This window comes from Equus caballus, chromosome X, assembly GCF_041296265.1.
Source record: "Equus caballus isolate H_3958 breed thoroughbred chromosome X, TB-T2T, whole genome shotgun sequence".
Lineage (NCBI taxonomy): Eukaryota > Metazoa > Chordata > Mammalia > Perissodactyla > Equidae > Equus > Equus caballus.
In genome coordinates, this window is record NC_091715.1 from 82,529,425 (window position 1) to 82,553,912 (window position 24,488).

Consider the following 24,488-nt stretch of genomic DNA (forward strand, 5'->3'; position numbering starts at 1 on the left):
AAAAAAGGAAAAAAACCAAAATCTTTAAAATTGTTTATTATTTTACTTTTTAAAAAACGGATAAACAAACCTACACATTAGCCTAGGTCTACACAGCATCAAGATTATCAATATCACTGTCTTCTACCTCCACATCTTGTCTCACTGGAAGGTCTTCAGGGGCAGTAACATGCATGGAGCTGTCATATCTTATGATAACAATGCCTTCTTCTTGAATAACTCCTGAAGGACCTGCCTGAGATTCTCCTTGAGGAGGTGTCACTCTTTTCAGACATTATCCATGGTAGTTTACTTGGTTTGTTTCTTTATTTCATCATAGATTTGCTTGTAAACAGATAATTCCCCATAAACATTCCTTTCTATTAATGAAAACCTTTCAGTGTTGGGGTCCATGTTTTCAGACTTTATACGGAGCTTGTTGAGGTCTGCAAAGCCCTTCGCTGTGAATTTTCTTGTAGATTATTTTTATTATTCTCCTGCAGTTTGCTTTTCTCTTGACTCTTCTTCAGCTATGTGCTTCTGTTCCAGTTCCAACAACTCCATTATTAGTCAATTGAAGGAAACACCTCTAGGAGCTCCTCAGTGTCATCCTCACTCACACTCAGGTTAAAGTTGTTTGCCATCTCACATACAGCTTGTTGATTTTTGCAAACTCCTCACCCTTGGCAAATCCTTTGAAGTCATGGATGAACCAGTTGAACGTCTTCTTCCAGATGCAACTCATACACTCCTTGGTGACATCACTCTAAGCCCAAGCAAGGTTCTTGATGCAGTCGTAGATGTTGTAATTCATCCAGAACTGCATCAGTGTCTTCTCAATATCTTCCTCAGTTGCAGCAATACCCTGGGCAATGGTCCTTCTCAGATAGTAGGCCTTGAAAACTGCTATTACTCCTGATCCATTGATTGGATCAAAGCAGTGGTGGATGGAGGGAGAAATACTGCTTTGATATTGGCATGAAAATCATCAATAATAGGATGATGTCTGAAAGCATTAACAAAAATAAGCAAAAATCTGAAAGGTATGTTACTCTATAAATAGTACGTCTCCATTTTGCTGGTGTAGAGATTCAGGAAGACATTTTGGAAAAGAAGCTGAGTCACCCATGAATTCCTTTCTTCTGGGGTACACTGAGAGTGTGCTTATTGATATGCTTGAAGGCCCTGGGGTTCTCATTGTGCCAGATCTCAAAGGGTTTAAATTTGTACCCTGCAACATTGCCCCCAAGCAAGACTGTTATCCTGTCCTTAAAAGCCTTGAAACCTGGCATTGACTTTGCCTCCTATGGATGAAAGTCCTTTCAGGCATTCATTTCTAGAATGGGGAGATTTCATCCATATTGAATATGTTATCGGGCAAGTAATTTTCCTCCACAGTCAGCTTATCCAGAGTTTCTAAACATTCTCTAGCTGCTTTCACATTAGGACTCTCAGACTCACCACTCACTTTCACATTATGTAATCAATAACAATTCTTGAATCATTTAAATTACTCAAAGTTTGCAGTAAATTCAACATCATAGACAGGTTCAGCCTTTTAACATCACAAAGCTTTTGCTTTGGCTGTGATTGTCATGGTACTGAGAGGGGTAAACTTCTTTGTCTGGTCTTCAATTCAGGTCAGTAGAATTTTCTCCATGTCTAATATAGGTCCTTCTTGAATTGTATTAGTCTCACTGCCTTCAGTGAAGAAGTTCCTTTAACAGCTTCCATCACTTTGTTCTTGTTCTTCAAGATTATAGCTATGGTGGAATGGGACACGGTTGACTGTTGGGCAATAACCATCACTGATTTTCCACCCTTGTAGTCCTAATCACTTTTAATTTTGTTTTCAGGTCAATCACTCAATGTGGCCTCTAAATGGCAACATTAGCAGTGGATTTTGTATGCTTAGAGGCTGTGAAGAACAAAACAACATGAGATTAAATCAAGCACAAGAGAAAATGATACAATCAAGAGACACAGTAGACACAAGGTATGTGAGACTGATGCATACCATGACATACTATTTGATAGTGTAATTTTTTTATAAGTAGAAAGAATACATTCTAAAATAACAATAAAAAGTATAGTGTAGTACGTATATAAACCAGTAATATAGTCATTTATTATCATTATCAATTATTATGTATGGTCCATAATTGTATGTGCTATACTTTTATACAACTGTCAGTGCAATAGGTTTGTTTATGCCAGCATCACCACAAACACATGAGCAATGCATTGTGCTACAACATTGCAATGGTCATGATGTCACTAGGCGATAGAAATTTTTCAACTCCATTGTATGCAGTTTATTGTTGACTGAAATGTTGTTATGTGGCACATGACCATACTAGAATGTTGCTAAGAGTGTAGCTCTTAAAAGATTTTTACCACAAAAAAGAAATGGTATATATGTAACAGGATGGAGGTGGTAGGTAATACTATGGTGGTAATAATTTCACAATTTATGAATGTATCAAATCAAGAGTTTGTATACTTAAACTTACACAATTTTATGGGTTAATTATAATCATACGTCAATAAATCTGGAAAAATTACATTGTGCACCTTAATTTTACACAATATTATGTCAATTATATTTCAATAAAGCTGGAAAAATAGCATTTAAATAATATATTGTCACGGTTTGAATGTTAAGACAATTGCATCTTGTTTGGATATAAATATTTCCTTTACTATTTAACAAATGTGTATTCTTTGCAGTCAAATATTTATTTCTATCTTCCTCGGTATTTACCATAATGCTTCTATATTGTATGTTTTAAATGCTTATAAATAGACAATTTTTGTGACACATTTTGAACATTTCATTTTGAAAAAATACTCACAAAAGGGTACAAAGAAATGTAAAGGAAGCCCCATGACTATTCTCCCATCCTCTACCAATGTTAAAATATTACATAATTATAGCACAGTATCAGAACTAAGGAATTCACATTAGTAAAATTCATAGAGCTTATTTATATTTTGCCAGTTATACATGCACTAATTTGTGTCTGTGTAGACCCATGCAATTTTATCACACATGTAGCTTTGTGTATCTGCCACCAAAATCAAGATACTCAATCATACCATCATTATAAGACTCCCTTGTGTTACCGTTTTGTAGCCACACCCATGCCCTCGCACACTAAACATAGCCAACCACTAATATGTTTATTATGTTTATAATTTTGTCATTTAAAGAATGCTATATAAATGGAATCGTATTATATGTATCTTTTCGATACATATCACTCAGCATACTTCTTGAAAGATTCAGTCAAGTGTTGCACATATCAATAGCTCATTCATTTTTATTGCTAAGTAGTATTTTGTGGTATGGATGTACAACACTTTGGGCAGCCATTCAGCCATTGAATGACATTTGGATAGCTTCCTACGTTTGGTAGTTATGAATAAAGTTTCCATAAACATTGGTGTCAAAATTCCTGTGTGAAAATGTCTTCATTTCTCTGAGATGAATGCCCAAAAATGCAATTTTTCTGCCATGTAGTAAGTTCAATTTTAGTTTTGAATTGAAACATTTAAATTATTTCCAGAATGGTGCACCATATTACATTTCCAAGAGGAATGCATACGTGACCAAGTTTCTGCATTTTCACCAGAATTTTGTTATTATTATTTTTAATTTTACACTTTTTGATAGGTGTATAGTGATGATATCTTATTATGGGTTTAATGCATTGCATTTCTTTAATGGCTAGTGATGTTAGCGTTTTTTATGTGTTTATTTGTCATCCGTATATCCTCTTCAGTGATATGTCTGTGCATCGCTTTGGCGACTTGCTATTTTTTTTAGTGTCAACTTTTGAAACGTCTGTGAGTTATTTTAAGTTATTTTTTGTATAAGATTGTGGTTGTTATTATTACTGTTATATTGCCTACGGATGTCCAATTACTCCAACACCATTTGTTTAAAACCACATCCTACATCAAATTGCTTTTGCCCATGTTAAAATTTAATTGTGTATGTTTGTGTGAGTCTGTTTCTGGATTCTTAATTCTGTTCTACTGATTTATGAGTTTATCCTTCTACCAACACTACACTGTAGTGCTTACTAAAGGTGTATAACATGTCTTAAACCCCGGAAAAGTGATTCTTCCTACTATACTCTTTTTTTTTAAAGATCAGCCCTGAGCTGACATTTGTTGCCAATCTGTCCTTTTCTTCTTCTCCCCAAAGCTCCCCAGTACATAGTTGTATATTCTAACTATAGGTCCTTCTAGTTCTGCCATGTAGGATGCCACCTCAGTATGGCTTGATGAATGGTGCTAAGTCTGCACCCAGGTTCTGCATCTGTGAAACCCTGGGCCACCAAAGTGGAGTGTGCAAACTTAACCACTTGGCCAGAGGACTGGCCCCTTCCTACTATATTCTTATTTTATTAAAAAATTGGCATTCTAATGCATTCCCTTTCTGTGTTAATTTAAAAATGTTTGTCTACGTCTACAAAGAACTTTGCGGGATTTTGATAGGGATTGCATTAAATGTATATTGGTTTAGGGGGAATTGACACATTTAAATATTTAGTTTTCCAATCCAAGAAAAAGATATATCTCTCTATTTTTTCAAGTCTTCTTTGATTTCTTTTATTAACATTTTGTAATTTTCTACATTTAGAGCCTGTAAATGTTTTGTTACATTTATACACAAATATTTCAATTTTTTGGAGGAATTTTAAATAGTATTGCATTTTTATTTCAATTTACATATGTTTATTGTCAGAATATAGAAATACAATCATTATTTGAATATTGGTCCTCAATCTTTAATCTTACAGAACACATTGAACATTAGATTTTAGAAGCAAATTATTACCTCACGCAATAGCCTGCTTAAAACCTATCAATGATTTCCTGTTAGAGATAAATAAAAAGTGAATTTCTTATAAGTATATAAAGCCCTGCTTATTCTGTTTCCCACTGGTGTCCCCAAAGTCATGCTCTTGTTTATCTCCTCTACAGTCTTCTTTCCCATGGCCTTCTTTCTGTGACTCCAACAAACTGAATACATTTTGCATTATGGGTTTTTGCTTTTGCTGTTTCTTCTGTTTGGAAAGCTTTTTCCTTTTTTCTTCAGTTGAGTACGTTCTTCATGTCATTCAGGTCTCAACTCAAATATAAACTCTATTGAGAAATATTCACTGGTCAACAACTCTAATTTTGCCCATTTACCCCAAACTCATCAATTCCCGGTGACTGTATCATATTATCTTATTGAATTTCTCCATAGTGCTTGTCATGTCAAAAATGATCTTAGTTTTGTACTAATTTATAAACACCATGAGAAAAGGAAGATTGTTTGTTTCCATAACCTGTCCCCCAATTATAGAAAACTTGGCATACAGAAAGTACTTAATTAGTGTTTGTTGAATAAAACATTCTTGAAAAATCCAAAAACATTTTTGACATTTTAAAACAATTACATTAAAGTCAAAAGTTATGTTGCTCTAATAAAACAAACTTTATATATGATTTTGAAAACTATTTTACATTATATAGATAATTCAATATATTGATTACACTAACAATCACTTTATCATCAGGCATAAAATGTAATAAATTATGTTGATAATTTATGTTACAATTTGTATTAAAATATTATTTGAGGTTCCATTTTTTCTAAAAGGTATTTTATTTCTCAAAGGAATTGGACCACTTTCACATTTTCACATAGACTTAGCTGATAAGTCTTATTTTTAGACAGATGACTGAACAGATCGTCTTTCATAGAAGACTCACTCTCACACTTTAAGCTGAAAGAGATATAAATCTTAGAATAGAGTGAAAACAATAATATCTTCTTTTAATACAGAATGGACACTACAGAATAGAAAAATAAACTTTTCTTCCAAACTTGTAGGTCTAGCAAAAATATGTGATGGTAAGTGTTGGGGGAATTTTAACTACACAGAGAATGTCTAGATAATATGTGGTGGATACACACCATAGAGTTCTATGTAGGAATTATAAGCATCAGACCAGAAGTACATACAGCAACATATATCTTATAGACTTAATGCTGAATTAAAATTAAGTGCTGAATGACAATTAAGAAATGGAAAGAAATATACAATACAATATCAATTATGAAACCTAAAAATAGATGCTAATATGGCAATTTCACTCTAGGTATTTACCCAAAGGAAATGAAAGCATGAATCCACATAAAGAGTTATAGAAAAATGTACATAGCAGTGTGATTCATAATATTCCAGAACTGAAAACAAGAAAAATATCCATCAATACTTGAAGAGATTAAAAAGAAACTTTTGTACTTATTTAAGTGAGAAAAAGAAGACCACAAAGGAATGAGAAAATTGTCCAAAAAAAAAAAAACGCAATAAAATCACTGGTAAAGGCAAAAATGCAGTAAAGGTAGTGGATTAACCACCTATGAAGATAATATGAAGGTCAAAAGACAAAAATACTAAAATTATGTATTTCAATGATAAGAGGGTAATGGGTACACACACACAAAAAGGGATTAGATATGATACTAAAAATTTAAAATGTGAGAGGAGAGGAGTAAAAGAGTAGAGCTTTTAGAAAGAGGTCAAATTAAAGAGACCATCAACTCAATATAAATTGCAACATACATAGACTATTATATGTGAACCTCATGGTAATCCAAACCAGAAACCTATAATAAATACACAAATAATTTAGAGAAAACGACCCAAACAATACTAAAGAAAGTCATCAAACCACAATGGAAGGGAACAGGAGAAGAAGAAAGGAACAGAGAAGAACTACTAAAACACCCAGAAAAAAAAGTAACAAAATGGCAATAAATACATACTTATCAAAAGCTACTTTAAATGTCAGTGGACTAAATGCTCCAATCAAAAGTCAGAGGGTGGCCAATTGGGTAAAAAACCAAGACCCATATACATGTTTCATACAAGAGATAAACTTCAGGCCTAAATACACTCACAAACTGAAAGTGAAGGGATGGAAAAAGACACTCTTTGCAAATAGCAATGAAAAGAAAGCTGGGGTAGCAATACTTATATCAGACAAAACAGACTTTAAAACAAAAAGTGTAACAAGCGCCAAAGAAGGGCACTACATAATGATAAAGGAAGAAATCCAACAAGAAGATATGAAACTTGTAAATATCCATGCACCCAACACAAAAGCACCAAAATATGTAAAGCAATTATTAATAGACATAAAGTGAGAAATAGACAATATCATAATAATAATAGGGAACTTTAACACCTCACTTACACCATGGATAGATCATCCGAACAGAAGATGAATAGGGAAACATTGGCCTTAAACAGCACATTAGACCAGATGGACTTAGTGGATATATATAGTACATTCCATCCAAAAACCACAGAATACACATTCTTTTCAAATGCATGTGGAAAATTCTCCAGGATTGATCACAGATTAGGCCATAAAACAAGTGTCAATAAATTTAAGAAGAGTGACATAATACCAACCATATTTTCTGATGACAGAGGTATGAAACTAGAAATCAACTACAAGAAGAAAATCAGAAAAGACACAAAAAATGTGGAGATTAAACAAAATGCTACTGAACAATATTTGAGTCAATGAATAAATCAAAGGAGAAATCAAAAAATACCTGGAGGCAAATCAAAATGAAAATACGACATACCAAAGTCTATGGGATGCAGCAAAAGTGATTCTAAGAGGGAAGTTCATAACAATACAGGCCTACCTCAACAAACAAGAAAAATCACAAATAAACAATCTAACAGTGCACCTAAAGAACTGGAAAAAGAAAAACAAAGAAAGCTCAAAATCAGTAGAAAGAAGGAAATAATAAAAATCAGAGCAGAAATAAAGGAAATAAAGACTAAAAAGAACAATAGAAAACATCAATTAAACCAAGTGCTGGTTCTTTGAAAAGAAACAAAACTGACAAACCTTTAACTAGACTCACCAAGGAAAAAAAGAGAGAAGCCTCAAATAAGTAAAATTGGAAATGTAAAAGGAGAAATTACAACAGACATCTTAGAAATGCGAAAGATTACAAGAGAATAGTACAAAAAGCTATACACCAAAAAATTGGATAATCTAGAAGAAATTGACAAATTCTTAGAATCATACAACCTTCCAAAACTGAATCAAGATGAAACAGAGAATTTCAATAGACTACTGACCAGTAAGGAGATCGGACCAGTGCTCAAAAACCGCCCAGAAAATAAAAGTCCAGGACAAGATGGCTCCTCGTGAATTATACCAAACATTCAAAAAAAACTTAATACCTATCCTTTTCAAACTATTCAAAAAAATTGAAGAGGAGGGGAGGCTTCCTAACTCATTCTATGAAGCCAACATTACCCTAATACCAAAACCAGAAAAAGACAACGCACACACAAAAAGAAAATTAGAGGCCAATATCACTGATGAACATTGATGCAAAAATCTTCAACAAAATACGAGCAAATTGAATACAACAGCACATTAAAAAGATAATACACCATGATCAAGTTGGATTTATTCCAGGAATTCAGGAGTGATTCAACATATGCAAATCAATCAACAAGATACACCACATTAACAAAATGAAGAATGAAAATCATATGATCATCTAAATAGATGAAGAGAAAGCATTTGACAAGATACAGCATCCGTTTATGATAAAAAAAACTCTGAATAAAATGGGTATAGCAGGAAAGCATCTCAACATAATAAAGGCCATATATGGCAAACCCACAGATAATATTCTCAGTGGAGAAAAACTGAAAGCTATTCCTCTAATAAAGGAACCAGACAAGGATGCCCAGTTTCACCACTCATTTAACGTAGTATTGGAAGTCCTCGCCAGAGCAGTCAGGCCAGCAAAAGAAATAAAAGGGATCTAAATTTGAAAAGAAGAAGTGAAAGTGTCACTCTTTGCAGATGACATGATTTTATATATAGAAAACCCTAAATAATCCACTAAAATATTTTAGAAATAATAAGTGAATATGGTCAAGTAGCTGCATACAAAAGCTACACACAAAAAAATGTTGTTTCTATACATTAACAACAAAGTAGCAGAAAGAGAAATTAAGAATACAATCCCATTTCCAATTTCAACAAAAAGAATAAAATATCTAGGAATAAACTTAACCAAAGAGATGAAAGATCTTTACACTGAAAACTATAAAACATTATTGAAAGAAATTGAAGATACAAAGAAATGGAAAGATAATCTGTGTTCTGGGACTGGAAGAATTAACATAGCTAAAATGTCCATACTTCCTAAAGCAATCTACAGATTCAATGCATTTCCTATAAAAGTTTCAACAGCATTTTTCACAGAAATAGAACAAAGAATCCTAAAACTTATATGGAACAACAAAAGAGTCCGAATATCCAAAGGAATGCTGAGAAAAAAGAACAAATCTGGTGGTATCATACTCCCTGATTTCAAAATATACTACAAGGCTATAGTAACCAAAATGACATGGTGCTGGCACAAAAACAGGCACACATATCAACGGAACAGAATCCAGAGCCCAGAAATAAATCCACACATCTATGGACAGCTAATTTTCAACAAGGGGGCCAAGAATATACAATGGAAAAAGGGAAGTCTCTTCAACAAATGGCGTTGGGAAAACAGGACAGCAACATGCAAAAGAATGAAAGTAGACCACTCTCTTACATGATCCATAAAAATTAGCTCAAAGTATCTTAAAGACTTGAATGTAAGACCTGAAACCATGAAACTTCTAGAAGAGAACATAGGCAGTACACTCTTCGACATTGGTCTTAGCAGTGTATTTTCAAGTACCATGTCTGACCAGGCAAGCGAAACGATAGAAAAAATAAATGGGACTGCATCAAACAAAAAGCTTCCATACAACAAAGGAAACAATCAACAAAATGGGAGAAGATATTTGCAAACCATATATCTGATTAAGGGGATTATATCCAAAATATATAAAGAACTCATACATCCCAACACCAAAAATCTAACAACTCAATTAAAAAATGGGCAAAAGATCTGAACAGACATTTCTCCAAAGAAGATATACAGATGGCCAACAGGTACACAAAAAGATGTTCAACATCATTTACTATCAGGGAAATGCAAATCAAAAGTACAATGAGATATAATCTCACTCCCATCAGAATGGCTATAATTAACAAGACAAGAAACAATAAGTGTTGGAGAGGATGTGGAGAGAAGGGAACCCTCATACACTGCTGGTGGGAGTGCAAACTGGTTCAGCCACTATGGAAGACAGCATGGAGATTCCTCAAAAAATTATAAATAGATCTACCACATGATCCAGCTATTCTACTGCTGAGTATTTATCTGAAGAACATGAAAACATGAATGCACAAACATACATGCATCCCTATGTTCATTGCAGCACTATTCACAATAGGCAAGACTTGGAAGCAACCCAGTTGCCCATCAAGGTATATATACACTACTCAGCCATAAGAAATGATGATATCTGGCCATTTGTGACAACATGGATGGACCTTGAGGGTGAAACAAGTCAGAGGGAGCAAGTCAAATAACATGTGATCTCACTCATAAGTAGAAGATAAAACCAATAACAAACAAACACACAGATACAGAGATTGGATTGGTGGTTACCAGAGGGGAAAGGTGGAGGAGGAGGGCAAAAGGGGTGATTACGCACATGTGTGTGGTGATGGATGGTAATTAGTCTTTTGGTGGTGAACATGATGTAATCTACACAGAAATTGAAATGTATAATGATGTATGCGTGGAATTTATATAATCTTATAAACCAATATCACTGCAATAAAAAAAAGAAAAGAAAGAAAGTACAGTGCACGATTTGACAGTACAGAGAAGGTCTCCAATTGGGGGACAGAGATGAAATAAAAAATGTTCAGCTAAAAATGGAAAGAACCCAAAAGTCTCATATGCATACTAAGGATCTTATTCAGCAAAGAAAAAAATGAACTCTGATACATGCAAAAACATGAATAAATCTAAAATAAAATCTATGTTAAATGAAAGTAGTTGTACTCCAAATAGTATGTATTGAATGATTCCCTTCATGTGAGGTTCCAGAATAGGCAAATTAATTTATAATGACGGCAAACAAATCATTGGTTGTCTAGTCCTGAGGGTGGGGGAAGGGGAAGATTGATTGCAAAGAGACATGAGGAAACTTTTTGACAGGATGGATATGCTCAATATTTTGATTGCGGCAACGACATATAGGTAAATAATATGTATCAAAATTCACTGAACTATTTTGAAGTAAGTACTCTTCATTTTATTGTATGCAAATTACCTGATTAAATTTGATCAAAATACGTGTAAATAAAATAACACGACATATTTTACATGAATGCAGAAATCCTTAAAAATGCATATTAAGAACACTAGAATGGATTCTTCGTTATGTATGCATGTGTGTGAATGCTAGTGGGGAATAGAGATAAAGGAGAACGAGCGATTAAGTTAAATAAGATAGGGGCCTTGTATAGGTAATGCTTATAATATATTGTGTACTGAGAAGCATAATTAACTCAGCCTTTCATGTCTACATTCCAAGTAAGGGGTGAAAAAAGGCACCTATATAGTGAGTGATGTGTCAAATCATGTGCTAGATGCTGAGGATACCTGCCTACGTAAAGCTAATGGCAAAATGAGGGAGATAGACTTTATATGAATAATACATAAAAAGTAAATAATTATGATTACTTAAATAATTTCACCTTATAAACTTCAGAAAATACAGCAAGCCAAGGGAGCACAAAACAAACAGATGAGAGGTCTGGGTGCAGGAAGGAAAAGCATTCCTATGAAAGTGATGTTTAAGTTGAGACATTAAATATGAATAAGATTTAGCTAAGCAAACAGAGGCAAATGTTTTCAGCTAGAGCAAGTAACAGGTAATTTTGTTATGTTCTCCCATAATTACTCACATTGATCTTTTAGATTACTAATTTGGCATTCAGCAATGTCCATCTGTATTTTCAGAGCTTCTGTTGAAACTTGTTTTCTTTTTATTCAGGTAACATTGATTTATAACATTGTATAAATTTCAGGTGCACATTATTATATTTCTCCTCCTGTATAGACTATATTTTGTTCCTAACCAAGAGTTTAGTTGTCATTTGTCACCATACAAATGTGCCCATTTACTACTTTCACCCTCCCCTCAACCCCCTTCCCCTCTGGTAACCGCCGATCTGTTCTCCGTATCTATGTTTGTTTGTTTATCTTCCAGATATGAGTGAAATGAATCACTTTTGTCTTTCTCCGTCTGACCTATTTTGCTTGGCACAATACCCTCAAGGTCCATCCATGCTGTCGCAAATGGCAAGATTTCATCTTTTTTTATAGATGAGTAGAATTTCATCGTATGTATACCCCACATCTTTGTTCATCTGTTGATGGGCATTTAGGTTGTTTCAAACTCTTGGCTCTTGTGAATAATGCTGCAATGGACTTTGTGCTGCATACATCTTTTCAAATTAATGTTTTTAAGCTCTTAAGATAAATATCCAGAAATGGAATAGCTGGATCATAAGGTAGTTATATTTTTATTATTTGAGCAATCTCCATACTGTTTTCCATAGTAGCTGAACCAATTTACATTCCCACCAGCAGTTGTACAAGGGTTCTCTTTTCTCCACATCCTCTCTGATACTTGTGATTTCTTGTGTCTTTATTAATAGCCATTCTGACAGGCATGAAGTGATATCTCATTGTGATTTTGATTTGCATTTCTCTAATAATGGGTAATCTTGAACATCTTTTCATGTGCCTGTTGGACATTGTATATTTTCTTTTGAAAAATGTCTGTTGAGATCCTTTGCTCATTTTTTAATTAAATTTTTTGATATTTTTTGTTGTTTTGAGCTGTATGAGTTTTTTGAATAATGTGGATATTAACCCCTTATCAGAGATATGATTTGCAAATATATTCTCTCAGTCAGTATGTTGCATTTTCACTTCGTTAATGGTTTCTTGCTGTGCAGAAGCTTTTTCTTTGATATAATCTCATTTGTTTATTTTTACTCTTGTTTACCTTGCCTGAGGAGACATAATCCAAAAGATACTGGTAAGACCCATGTTAAAGAGCATACTACCTATGTCTACTTTTAGTTTTATGATTTCAGGTCTTACATTCAAGTCTTTAATCCATTTTGAGTTAATTTTTTGTATGGTACAAGGTAGTGGTCTGCTTTCTCTTGCATGTGTCTGTCCAATATTCCCAACATCATTTATTGAAGAGACTTTCCTTTCTCCATTGCATGTTCTTGGCACCTTTGTTAAAGATTAGCTGTCCATAGATGTGATTTTATTTCTGGGTTCTCAATTCTGTTCCATTGATCTGTGTGTCTGTTTTTCTGCCAGTCCATGCTATTTTGATTACTATAGCTTTGCAGTATATTTTGAATTCAGGGAGTGTTATACCTCAAACTTTGTTCTTTTTTCGCAAGTTCACTTTGGTTATTCGAGCTCTTTTGTTGCTTCACATAAATTTTACAATTCTTTGTTCTATATCTGTGAAAAATGTCATTGGGCCTTTGATAAGGATTTCATTAAATCTGCAGATTGCTTTAGGTATTTTGGACATTTTAACTATGTTTATTCTTCCAATCCATGATCAGGGAATATCTTTCCATTTCTTTATGACTTCTTCATTGTCTTCCAACAATACATTATAATTTTTCACGTACAGGTCTTTCACTTCCTTGGTTAAATTTATTTCTAGGTATTTTTTTTCTTTTTGTTGAGACTGTAAATGGGATTGTAATCTTGATTTCTCTTTTTGATAGTTTTTTGTTAGTGTATAGAAATGTGACTGATTTTTGTATGTTATTTTTGTACCCTGCAACTTTACTGTATTAATTATTTCTAATAGTTTCCCCATGGTTTCTTTAGGATTTTCTGTATATAAAATCATGTCATCTGCAAATAGTGACAGTTTTACTTCTTCCTTTTGAATTTGGATCTCTTTCATTTCTTTTTCTTATGTAATTGCTATGGCTAGCACTTCCAATACAATCTTGAATAAGTGTGGTGAGAGTGGTCATCCTTGTCTTGTTCCTGTTCTTAGATGGATAGCTTTCAGTTTTTCACCATTCATTATGATGTTAGCTGTGGGTTTGTCATATATGGCTTTTATTATCTGGGGGTACTTTTCTTCTATACCCTTTTTTCAAGGGTTTTTATCATTATTGGTTGCTCAAGCTCTTCAAATGACTTCTCCGCATCTATTGAGTTGACCATGTGATTTTTATTCACCATTTTGCTAATGTGATGTATCATGTTTCTGATTTGTGGATTTTGAACCATCTTTGCATCCCTAGAATAAATCCCACTTGATTGTGGCATATGAGATGTACAATGTATTGTTGTATTTGATTCACTAATATTTTATTGAAGATTATTACACCTATGTTCATCAGCATTACGAGTCTATGATTTTATTTTTCTTGTTGTCTGGTTTTGGTATGAGGGTAATTGTGGCCTCATAAAATGAGTTAGGAAGTGTCCCATCCTCCTCAATTTTTTGGAAAAGAGACAGGTAGATATTAAATCTTTTTTGAATGTTTGGTAGAATTCTCCAGAGAACTTATCTGGTATGGGGCTTTCATTTTTTGTGAGGTTTTTGATTACTGTTTCAACTTTATTAGTGCTTGTTCTATTCAGATTCTCTGTTTATTCTTGATTAAGTTTTTGGAGGTTGTATGAGTCTGTGTATTTATTTATTTATTCTAGATTATCCAAGTTTTTGGCATATAGCTTTTCATAGTATTCTCTTATGATTCTTTGTATTTCTGAGATATCTGTTGTAACCAGTTGTTGACAATCTTTTTTTTTCTTCTCCCCAAAGCCCCCAGTACATAGTTATATATTCTATTTGTAGGTCCTTCTGGCTCTGCTATGTGAGATGCCAACCTTGCATGGCTCAATGAGTGGTGCTAGGTCCCTGACCAGGATGTGAAACAATGCCCTGGGCCACTTAAGTGGAGCACACAAACTTAACCACTTGGCCTCAGGGCTGGCCCCCTAGTTTTTATTTCATTTATTTTCACTCTGATTATTTCCTTCCTTCTATTAAATTGGGTGCTTTGTTTATTCTTTTTTAAGTTCCTTTAGGCATAATGCTAGATTGTTTATTTGAGATTTTTCTTGTTTCTTGAGATAGACTTCTTTCCACTTTTGCTGCATCCCATAGATTTTGGTATGTTGTGTTTTCATTTTTATTTGTCTCCAGGTATATTTTAATTTCTCTTTTGATTTATTCATTGATACAATCATTGTTCAGTAGCATGTTGTTTATTCTCTACGTATTTGTGACTTTTCCAGTATTCTTCTTGTAGTTGATTTCTAGTTTTATACCATTTTGTTTGGAAAAGATGCTTGATATGATTTCAATCTTCTTAAATTTATTGAGGCTTGCTTTGTTTTCCCATATGGTCTATTTTTGACAACGTTCCATATGCACTTGAGAAGAATGTGTATTCTGCTGCTTTTGATGGAATGTTGTATACATATCTGTTAAGTCCATCTGGTCTAATGTTTCGATTTCATTTAAAGCCAATGTTTCCTTGTTGACATTCTGTCTAGGTAATCTATCCTTTAATTAAGTGAGAAATTAAAGTTCCCTACTATTATTGTCTTGCTGTCAATTTCTCCCTTTATGTTTGTTAGTAATTGCTTTATATAATTTGGTGCTCCTATGTTAGTGCATATATAATAATAAATGTTATGTCTTCTTGATGGATTGTCCCTTTTTTCATTATATACATCTATCCTTTCCTCTTATTATCTCTTTTGGCTTGAAGTCAATTTTGTATAATATAAATATGGCTACACTTGCTTTCTTTTGGTTGCCACTTGTGTGGAGTATCATATTCCATCCCCTCACTTTGAGCCTATGTTTATCTTTGAAGTGAGACAGGTCTTCTCGTGGCAACATATTGTTGGGTCTTGTTTTTTAAACTATTCAGCCACTCTGTTTCTTTTGATTGTTGAATTGAATCAATTTAAATTTTAGGTGATAATTGGTATTTGAGGACTTAATACTACCATTTTATCTTGCTTTCTGTCTTCTCTATATTTCCATTGTTTCTTTTTCTTTGTGTTTCTGCCTGCAATTTCAGTTTTGGTGGTTTTCTTTGATGTGTTTCTCAGTTTCCTTTTTTTTTAGGTCTTGTGACTCTGTTCTGAATTTTTGTTTTGTGCTTACCATGTGGTTTGTCTAAAAGGACTCACAGATAAGATAGTCATTTATCTGCTGATAGCCTCTCATCTTCATTTATCTATGGAGATTCTCTCCTTTTCCTCTTCCCATTCTGTGTTTTTTTTGTCATAAATTATCCCTTTTTAGATTGTGAGTTTGTTACCAAATTGTAGTGGTTATAGTTATTATTAATGCTTTATTTTCCTTTAACCTTTTTGTTATAATTAAGTATATGATACTCTATTTGATACAGATTTGAAATTTTCTGATACTATCTATTTATCACCTCACTCAAAGCTTTGTATACTTTTGGCTTTTGGTTTCAGGTAGGAGGGCTCCTTTCAATTTTTCTTGTAAGGTGGTTCTACTGGCAGTGATATCTCTCAGCTTTCATTTTTCTTGGAAAGGCTTGATTTCTCCTTTATATCTGAAAGATAACTTGGCTCAGTACAGTACTCTTTGCTGACAGCTTTGATTTTGCAATAATTTAAATATATCTCTCCACTCTCTCCTAGCCTTTAAAATTTCTACTGAGGAATCTGCTGATAGCCTAATGAGGATTCCCTTCTAGGTTATTTTCTTCTTCTCCCTGGCCTCTTTTAATATTCTTTATTTATCATTAATTTTTGTCAGTTTTGTTATCATGTGTCTTGGAGAAGGTCTTTTTGCATTGAGATAATTAGGTGTTCTGTTAACTTCATGGATTTCTAGATCCATTTTCTTCCTCAGGTTTGGGAAGTTCTCAGCTAATATTTCTTTAGATAAGTTTTCTCCTCCCTTCTCTCTCTTTTCTCCTTCTGGGATATCCATTAACTTTATGCTCCCCTTTCTAATATAGCCAGATATTCTTGTAAAATTTCTGTTTTTTGGCCTTAATTCTCTCTCCTCTTCTACCTGCATCATTTCTAGGGTTCTATATTCGAGCTTGTTAATTTTCTCCTCCATGTAACCTGCTATATTTCCAATGTTTTCTAATTCATTGCTCATTTTATTTATTGAGTTATTCAGCTCCAGAATTTCTGTTAGGTTTTTTTTTTTGGACTTTCAATCTTTTTGGTAAAGCATTCTTTCTGTTAATTAATTGAATTTCTGAGCTCATTGAATTACATTTCTGAGTTTTCTTGTAGCTCACTGAGTTTTTTCATGATAGCTATATTGAATTCTTGATCAGGTAGATCATAATCCTCCATTCTTTTATGTTTGGTTTTCCAAGAATTGGTGTTTTATTTAGTGCCTTTGTGCTATGGCTTTTGTGTGGTGCTTGATGAGTTATTCTTCTGCTGGCACATTTGTTGTAGCAAACATGTTTGTAATTTAGATATCGCTTTGTTCTGATTGAAACTTTTCAAATGCTTGGAGATTAGAAGCCATTCTTTTGTTTTTCAATAGGTGACGCTATAGTGTCTTTTACCTGATCTGCCTCTGGCTATATTTGTGGATCTACATGTTCCGCCCTCCACTTCCTCTATTTGGGGTATGATACTCTTGTCATTGCTACCTATGCTTCTGGATATCATTGATGCCTTGCTGTTGCTGATGTCACTGCAGTTGCTGTCTTTGCCATTGGGGCCACAGGGATAGCTGAAATCTCAGCCAAGTCCAGCATCATCTGGATCAGAAGCTCTGCTGCTATGGTTGGGGGAGGGGTGGGTTGTGAGGGAGCTGGGTATTCAGGGCACCATTTCAGCTGTTGCCCGTCACCTTGTGGTCATAGGTGCTGCTGTAGATAGGATGTCATTCTGTGTACACCTCTGCTGCTGCTGCCAAACACATACAGGGTTTTTTTTTTGTCACACAGTTCTGTTCAATGAGAAGTAAACAGATATCTAATCAGCAGCTGGTATACACATTTTAACCTTTACTCTTTGGATTAGTTTTTTAAGCTTGCCATCACAAAGTACTACAGATCAGGTGGCTTAAACAACAAAAATTTATTTTCTCACAGTTCTGCAGACTCAAAGTACAAGATCAAGTTGTCAACATGGTTGGTTTCTTTAGTGGCCCCTTTCCTTGGCTTATAAATGACCATCTTCTCTCTGTGTCTTTTCTGTATGTGTCTGTGTCCAAATTTGCTCTTCTTATAAGGATATCAGTCACGTTGTTTAAGGCTTACCCTAATGACCTCACTTTAACTTAATTGCATCTTTAAAGATCCTATCCCCAAACACAGCCACATACTGAGGTTCTGGGGGTTAGGACTTCAACATAAAAATTTGAGGGGGAGACACAATTAATCTCATAACACTCTTCTTTTTTTCTTTGTGGAATGTTCAAATGGTTCCTGGAGGTACAACATTCATGTTTCAACTATGAAAATAAAATCTAAATGTTAAGGAGGGTAGAGAGGGATGTTCTGTTACTAACAGTACTCTAAAGGCCCATTGTTGACCACTGCATCTGATTCCTTTCTCCAAATGATCATTCTTGTGTTCATTCATCATTTATCACCCACTTTTATATATAACACCAATCAATCTGCTAGCTGTTGGGATTACTTCATTACAAAATTCTTGCTAACTTCAAGGAACTTAAAATCTAGCTACCACTTAAAGTGTAGTAAATTCACAGGAATATATTTTTCTTGCTGTTCATTTGTCTATATTATACTCTCATAATGGCTGACAGATGATCTTTTCTGAACTTAGGGCCTATGGATCTGGTTGCAAGTATTTCATAATGCCACTGATATCATATCCAGAAGTGTGTATATGTGCATGTGTGTGATTTTTGAGGGGCTAGGATCCATAGATCTCATTAGATCTTCCAATAGATTCATGACTTAAATTATAGAATTTACTCTAGCAGCTAAGATATACCACAAATCTCTAATCTACCTATCAACGATATCCTCCCCACCCTCTCATGAACATTATAAGGTATTGATGGCTATTATTGGGCAGTTTGTTTCCTGAGTCATTTCCCCTACAAAGAATAAATTACTACTTCCCTGATAAATAAAATAGCAATTGCTAACCAGAGTGTATGGTAATAATTTGGACTTGACATACAGAACCCACGACTGCGTACTATGCTACATTGTATCCTTGTGAGTTAAAATATCAATGCCATTTCAAAAAGAAAATTTTCAATACATTGCATTTGTGAATTCTCACTGTAGTTCTAGTCATATATGCATATTTGACCAAGAAGAAAACACGGAAAATATCAAGTTAATTACTGATCACAGTTTACTCAGAAATGCATAAACAATTAAAATAAAATCAGGTTTGTTCATAGTCTTCAGGAAAAAATTGTCCTCAAATGAATTCGTTCTTCAGATAAAGTTTTGTTTTCTCCACAAAGATGCATTGAGAAAATGTACAATATCAAATGATAACTAGAATTTGAAGCATATCATTTTTCTGGAGAATTTTACTTTCCTGACCATTATTCTAAGAATGCAACAAAGGACACTTCATTGTTATCACTACCATTATCGTTATTGATTTATTCAATGTACTTCCTGTGAAACTTGGGTATGTGAACATAACAAGCAGGAAAATGAACTTGTCAATACCAGCTGCTTACAACTGATCCATAATCAATCTTAACAGATTTACAACATTGGTTAAGCAGATGTGTGAATGAACAACCAGCTTGAATTTAACTTTTTGATGGGAAGCCTAAAAAGGTGACATTTCTTCTAAAAGGAAATAAAGAGAGGATCTTTATTTGCACTCTTCATCAAAAACACACAGTTCATACATTTTGAAAAAGAGACTGATGCTTCCCAATAAGTCTAACGTATGTATCTCAGAGGTGGGTGGTACAAATAGAATAAGCATTCACAATCTAAAGATTGTGATAAAGTTTATGCAGGTACGAAATGTAGGTAAGAGAAAATTTGCAAGGAATTTCAGCATTGAAGAGAGCTAATTAAGAAATTATGGTTTCTCAAATTACATTCCTCACCCCCCCACACAAAAACACACATAACAATTTCATAACACTAGCTAAGACTTGAATGTTTCCTCTGTGCTACACACTGTTTTTTATAAGCATGATCTCATATAATTCTCATGGCAACACTGAGAGGTAGGTAATTTTCCTAGGCCATATAGTTAGTAAGGGAAGGATCCTGCACAGGAAAGCTACGTCTTGCTGACTGGCTTTAAGCTCTTGCTCTCAACAAGACTGTAAAGTAAAAATACATGGAGAAAACACTCTCTATTTTATGAACTGAATTAATCACATTAGCTGTCTACATTTATTAGGTTTGCTTAATAGTTCCTTTATCTTCACCTTTTATTTCAGGAGTTTTTTATTTTGATGTAGTCCCACTTGTCTAATTTTGCTTTTGTTGTCTGTACTTTTGTGTCATACAAGAAATTGTTGTCAAGACCAATGGTCAGAAAGATTTTCCCCTATGTTTTCTTGTGGGAGTTTTATGGCTTCAGGTCTTACATTTAAGTCTTTAAATCCATTTTGAAATTATTTTTGTGTATAGTGTAAGATAAAGGTCCAATCTCATTCCTTTGCATGTGGATATCCAATTTTCTCAGCACTACTTATTGGAGAAACTATCTTTTCTCTACTGTGTATTCTTGGCACCTGTGTCAAAGATCAGTTAACTGTATATATGTGGGTTTATTTCTCTGCTGTCTATTCTGTTCCACTGATTAGTGTGTCTTTTGATTACTATTGATTTGTAAAATATTTTGAAATCAGGAAATGTTATGTCTCCAGCCTTGTTCTTTTTTCTCAAGATTGCTTTAGTTATTTGGAGTCTTTTGTGATTCTACATGAATTTTAGGATTGTTTTTTCTATTTCTGTAAAAATATAATTGGGGTTTTTATATAGATTGCATTGAATCTAGAGATCACTTTGGATAGTATGGGCATTTTAACAATATTAATTCTTCCAATCCATGAACACAAAGTGTCTTTCTATTTATTTTTGTCTGCTTTAATTTCTTTCATTAGTGTTTTATACTTTTTAGTTTACAAGTCTTTCATCTCCTTGGTTAAGTTTATTCCTAAGAATTTTCTTTTTTTTACACTATTGTAAATGGGATTGTTTTCTTAATTTCCTTTCAAGATACTTCATTCTTGGTTATAGAAATGCAGCTGATTTTTGAATGTTGATTTTTTATCCTGCACACATACACTGAAAGTGAAGGAATGGAAAAAATATACTCCACGCAAATGGTAACCAAAAGAGTACAAAGGTGGCTATACTTATATCAAACAAATATATTTTAAATCAAAACTGTCAATAAGAGGCAAAGAAAGTTATTACATAATGATAAAAGGGCCAATTTCACAAGAAGATACAATTATAAATATATATGCACCCAACATCACAGCACCTAAATATATAAAGAAAGCATTGACTGATCTGAAGGGAGAAATAGACAGGAATACAATAATAATAGGAGATTCAATTAACCGCTTTTAATAATGGATAGATCATCCAGACAGAAAATCAATGAGGAAAGAACAAATGTGAACAACACTACAGACCAAATGGACTCAGCAGACATATGCAGAACATTCCACACAACAGCAGCAGAATACACATTCTTCTTAAATGCATGTGAAACATTCTCCAGGATAAGTCAAATGTGAGCCAATTTATCAATCAACTTGCATGCTCTGTGATAAATATAATGGAAACATTTTACATCATGACAGTTTCACTCTCCATTATTTGCTGAAGTTACTATAGGTAGAAAAATAAAACAAGCAAGGATACCTCATTTTTGAGTGTATATGGGTGAGAAAATTGAAGAATGTAAACAATATTTCCTTGTCCATTTAAAAGCATGAGAAAATAATTGAATCCATTTGCTAGACTTGTGTATAGCAACTTTTTATGTATTTTTAAAGTCTAGTGTTAGGGGCCGGCCCAGTGGCGTATTGGTTAAGTTCATGTGCTCCCCTTTGGCAGCATGGGATTTGCAGGTTTGGATCCTGGGCATGGACCTCTGCACTTCTCATCAAGCCATGTGTGGTGGCATCCCACGTAGAAGAGCTAGAAGGACTTACAAGTAGGATACACAACTATGTATTGGGGCTTTGGGGAGAGAAAAAAAGAAAAAAGAAGAAGATTGGCAACAGATGTTAGCTCAGGGTCAATCTTAGAAAAAAAATGTCTAGTGTTTCCAAAACTTTTAGTAACTGATCACAAATATTTTGTGTATTTTGGTGAACATCACCAACAAATATATCTACTTATGCACATAATTTCCTTTAGCATAACTATTTTAAAGACAACTTGGCTAAAAATTGCTTTCACAATTGCCTAGCTTTCTGAAAGATAACTTTAACTTACAGATAAATGAGAAAAATCATTAATAATTATGCATCAGTGTCCAGTTAAAGATGGAACATTAACTACTTCGGGAGGCTATGCTCTGTCACCTTGTTTGTACTTAAATATTTATGTATTCTCTAACAAATAGCCACAGTTTGAATGAATAGGTTTCTTTGAACATGGCTTTATATAACTGAGAACAACTCCTAAAGTCTCTTGTCAAGGATTTGATAGTCTATAACAATTTTCTTCTACTTATATTTCTATTAAACATTTACACCTTATGAGAATTTTTTATTACATGGGAGCATTTAATATTTCTAAGGCATCAGTGTTTAGACAAAAATATATTCTTTTAAGTCTGTGTGACATTGCATTGCTTATGCTGTTTCCCCAGCCTTGAATGACTTTCCTTAACCCATCAAAATCTTCTTATCCCTAGTATATTATAGAACTAATGTATGTTTTGCGAACTCGTCTTTAACAATGTTAACATGAATCAGCCTCTCATTCTTTTGTATTCTTAAATACATTGAGTATATCTTTATAATAACACATCTCATTCTGCTGTATATTAGAGCTAGTTATTTCATTAGTTGTAATATCCTTTCAAGTACGAAGCTTGTCTGAATTATTTTGATATTTCATTTCCAAGTATCAAAAATCTAATAACAGACTTTGTGTATGGAAGCTGCTCAATAAGATAAGATAAAGTAAAATAAAATAAAATAAATGATAGACTGAATGGATGGATTGATGTATGGGTAGATGGAGAAATGAATGGAGAGACAGATGGATAGATAAACAAGTCAATTCAGAAATACATGTATCAAAGTTTCAATAACTCATGGACTTGTGATTCAACTTTATCATTAAACTACTACAAATATTTTATGATTATTTTTATTAAAATGAACTATTTAAGAGCTCATTGGAATATCCACTATTATCTATTCTGCATCTTGACCTGTCTAGCAGAATTTGGCTGTCAAGAAATGTTTCAATATTTATGGTTTAGCTATTCTCTAAGAATTTCTTGTTGGTGCTGCCTATAGTTCAGTAGAGCATTATGGAAAGCTCTTCAAGAATTAGAATTTGATCTATTCAGTATGTCTCTGTCTCTTATTTTGAATGAGAGTTTAGTGACATAAATGCTTTGCTGTAAAAGCTTTCTGTGCCATCTGGATATTAGGTTGCATATTCAAAACTCACACTCGTCAGAATCCCAGATGAGAGGCTACTGAGAAAGGCAGAAGTATGACATTCTACAAAGAGGTTTTGAAGCACAGCTTTAAACACTGCAGTACTCATGAAGGTGACTAGAAAAGAATGAAGGTTGATCTTCCAGTTTCATATACAGTTCTACTCATGTGCATCTACATATGAAAGGTCTCTTATTGACCACAACTCATGAGAGCAGACATTGAAATGGGTAGACACATCTTCTGATCTGAAGATGCTCTTCTCAGTTTAGTGATACCACTAGTACTATGATGACAACAACGGTGATGATAATGACTACTACCACTATTATTACTAGTGTGCTAATATGACAATTGGCACTAATGTTACTAATAATAGTTATATACCTGCCATCTGCTGAGCCTTTACACTGTATCAAGCATTGTGCTAAGCATTTTACTTTCAAAGTAACTTTTTATCCTCATAACTTTGTGACATAGTTATTATTGGCCCCATTTACTTACAAGGACACTGAGGTTTAGAGAAGATGTTTTAAAAAATATTGCAGGTAGTAAGCAGCAAAACTTTATGACATCAGGGCCAAATTTCTTAAAAAGTGAGGCCAGAGCTAGTTTGTTTAAGTTACAAGCACACATATTTTAATGATTATAATTATTTCCCTCCAAAGGGCCAATTAATGTTAGTGTTAAATAATTTCAAGCCCTCAATTTGACTTTAACACACTACCCAAAACCAGACATCAATGAAGAGCCTATCTATACTGAGTTAATTTATTTTACGCTATTTTTCCCCCAAAATATATCTACAAATTTTAAATTAAAACAGATATATTTGAAGTAAGTAACATTGTT

General features: G+C 33.6%; 1 pseudogene; it reads left to right on the forward strand.

Moving 5' to 3' along the window:
- The first annotated feature begins 682 nt into the window (after positions 1 to 682).
- The window catches only part of LOC111771892 (proteasome subunit alpha type-1-like), a 94,445-nt pseudogene continuing 70,639 nt past the window's right edge, over positions 683 to 24,488 (forward strand).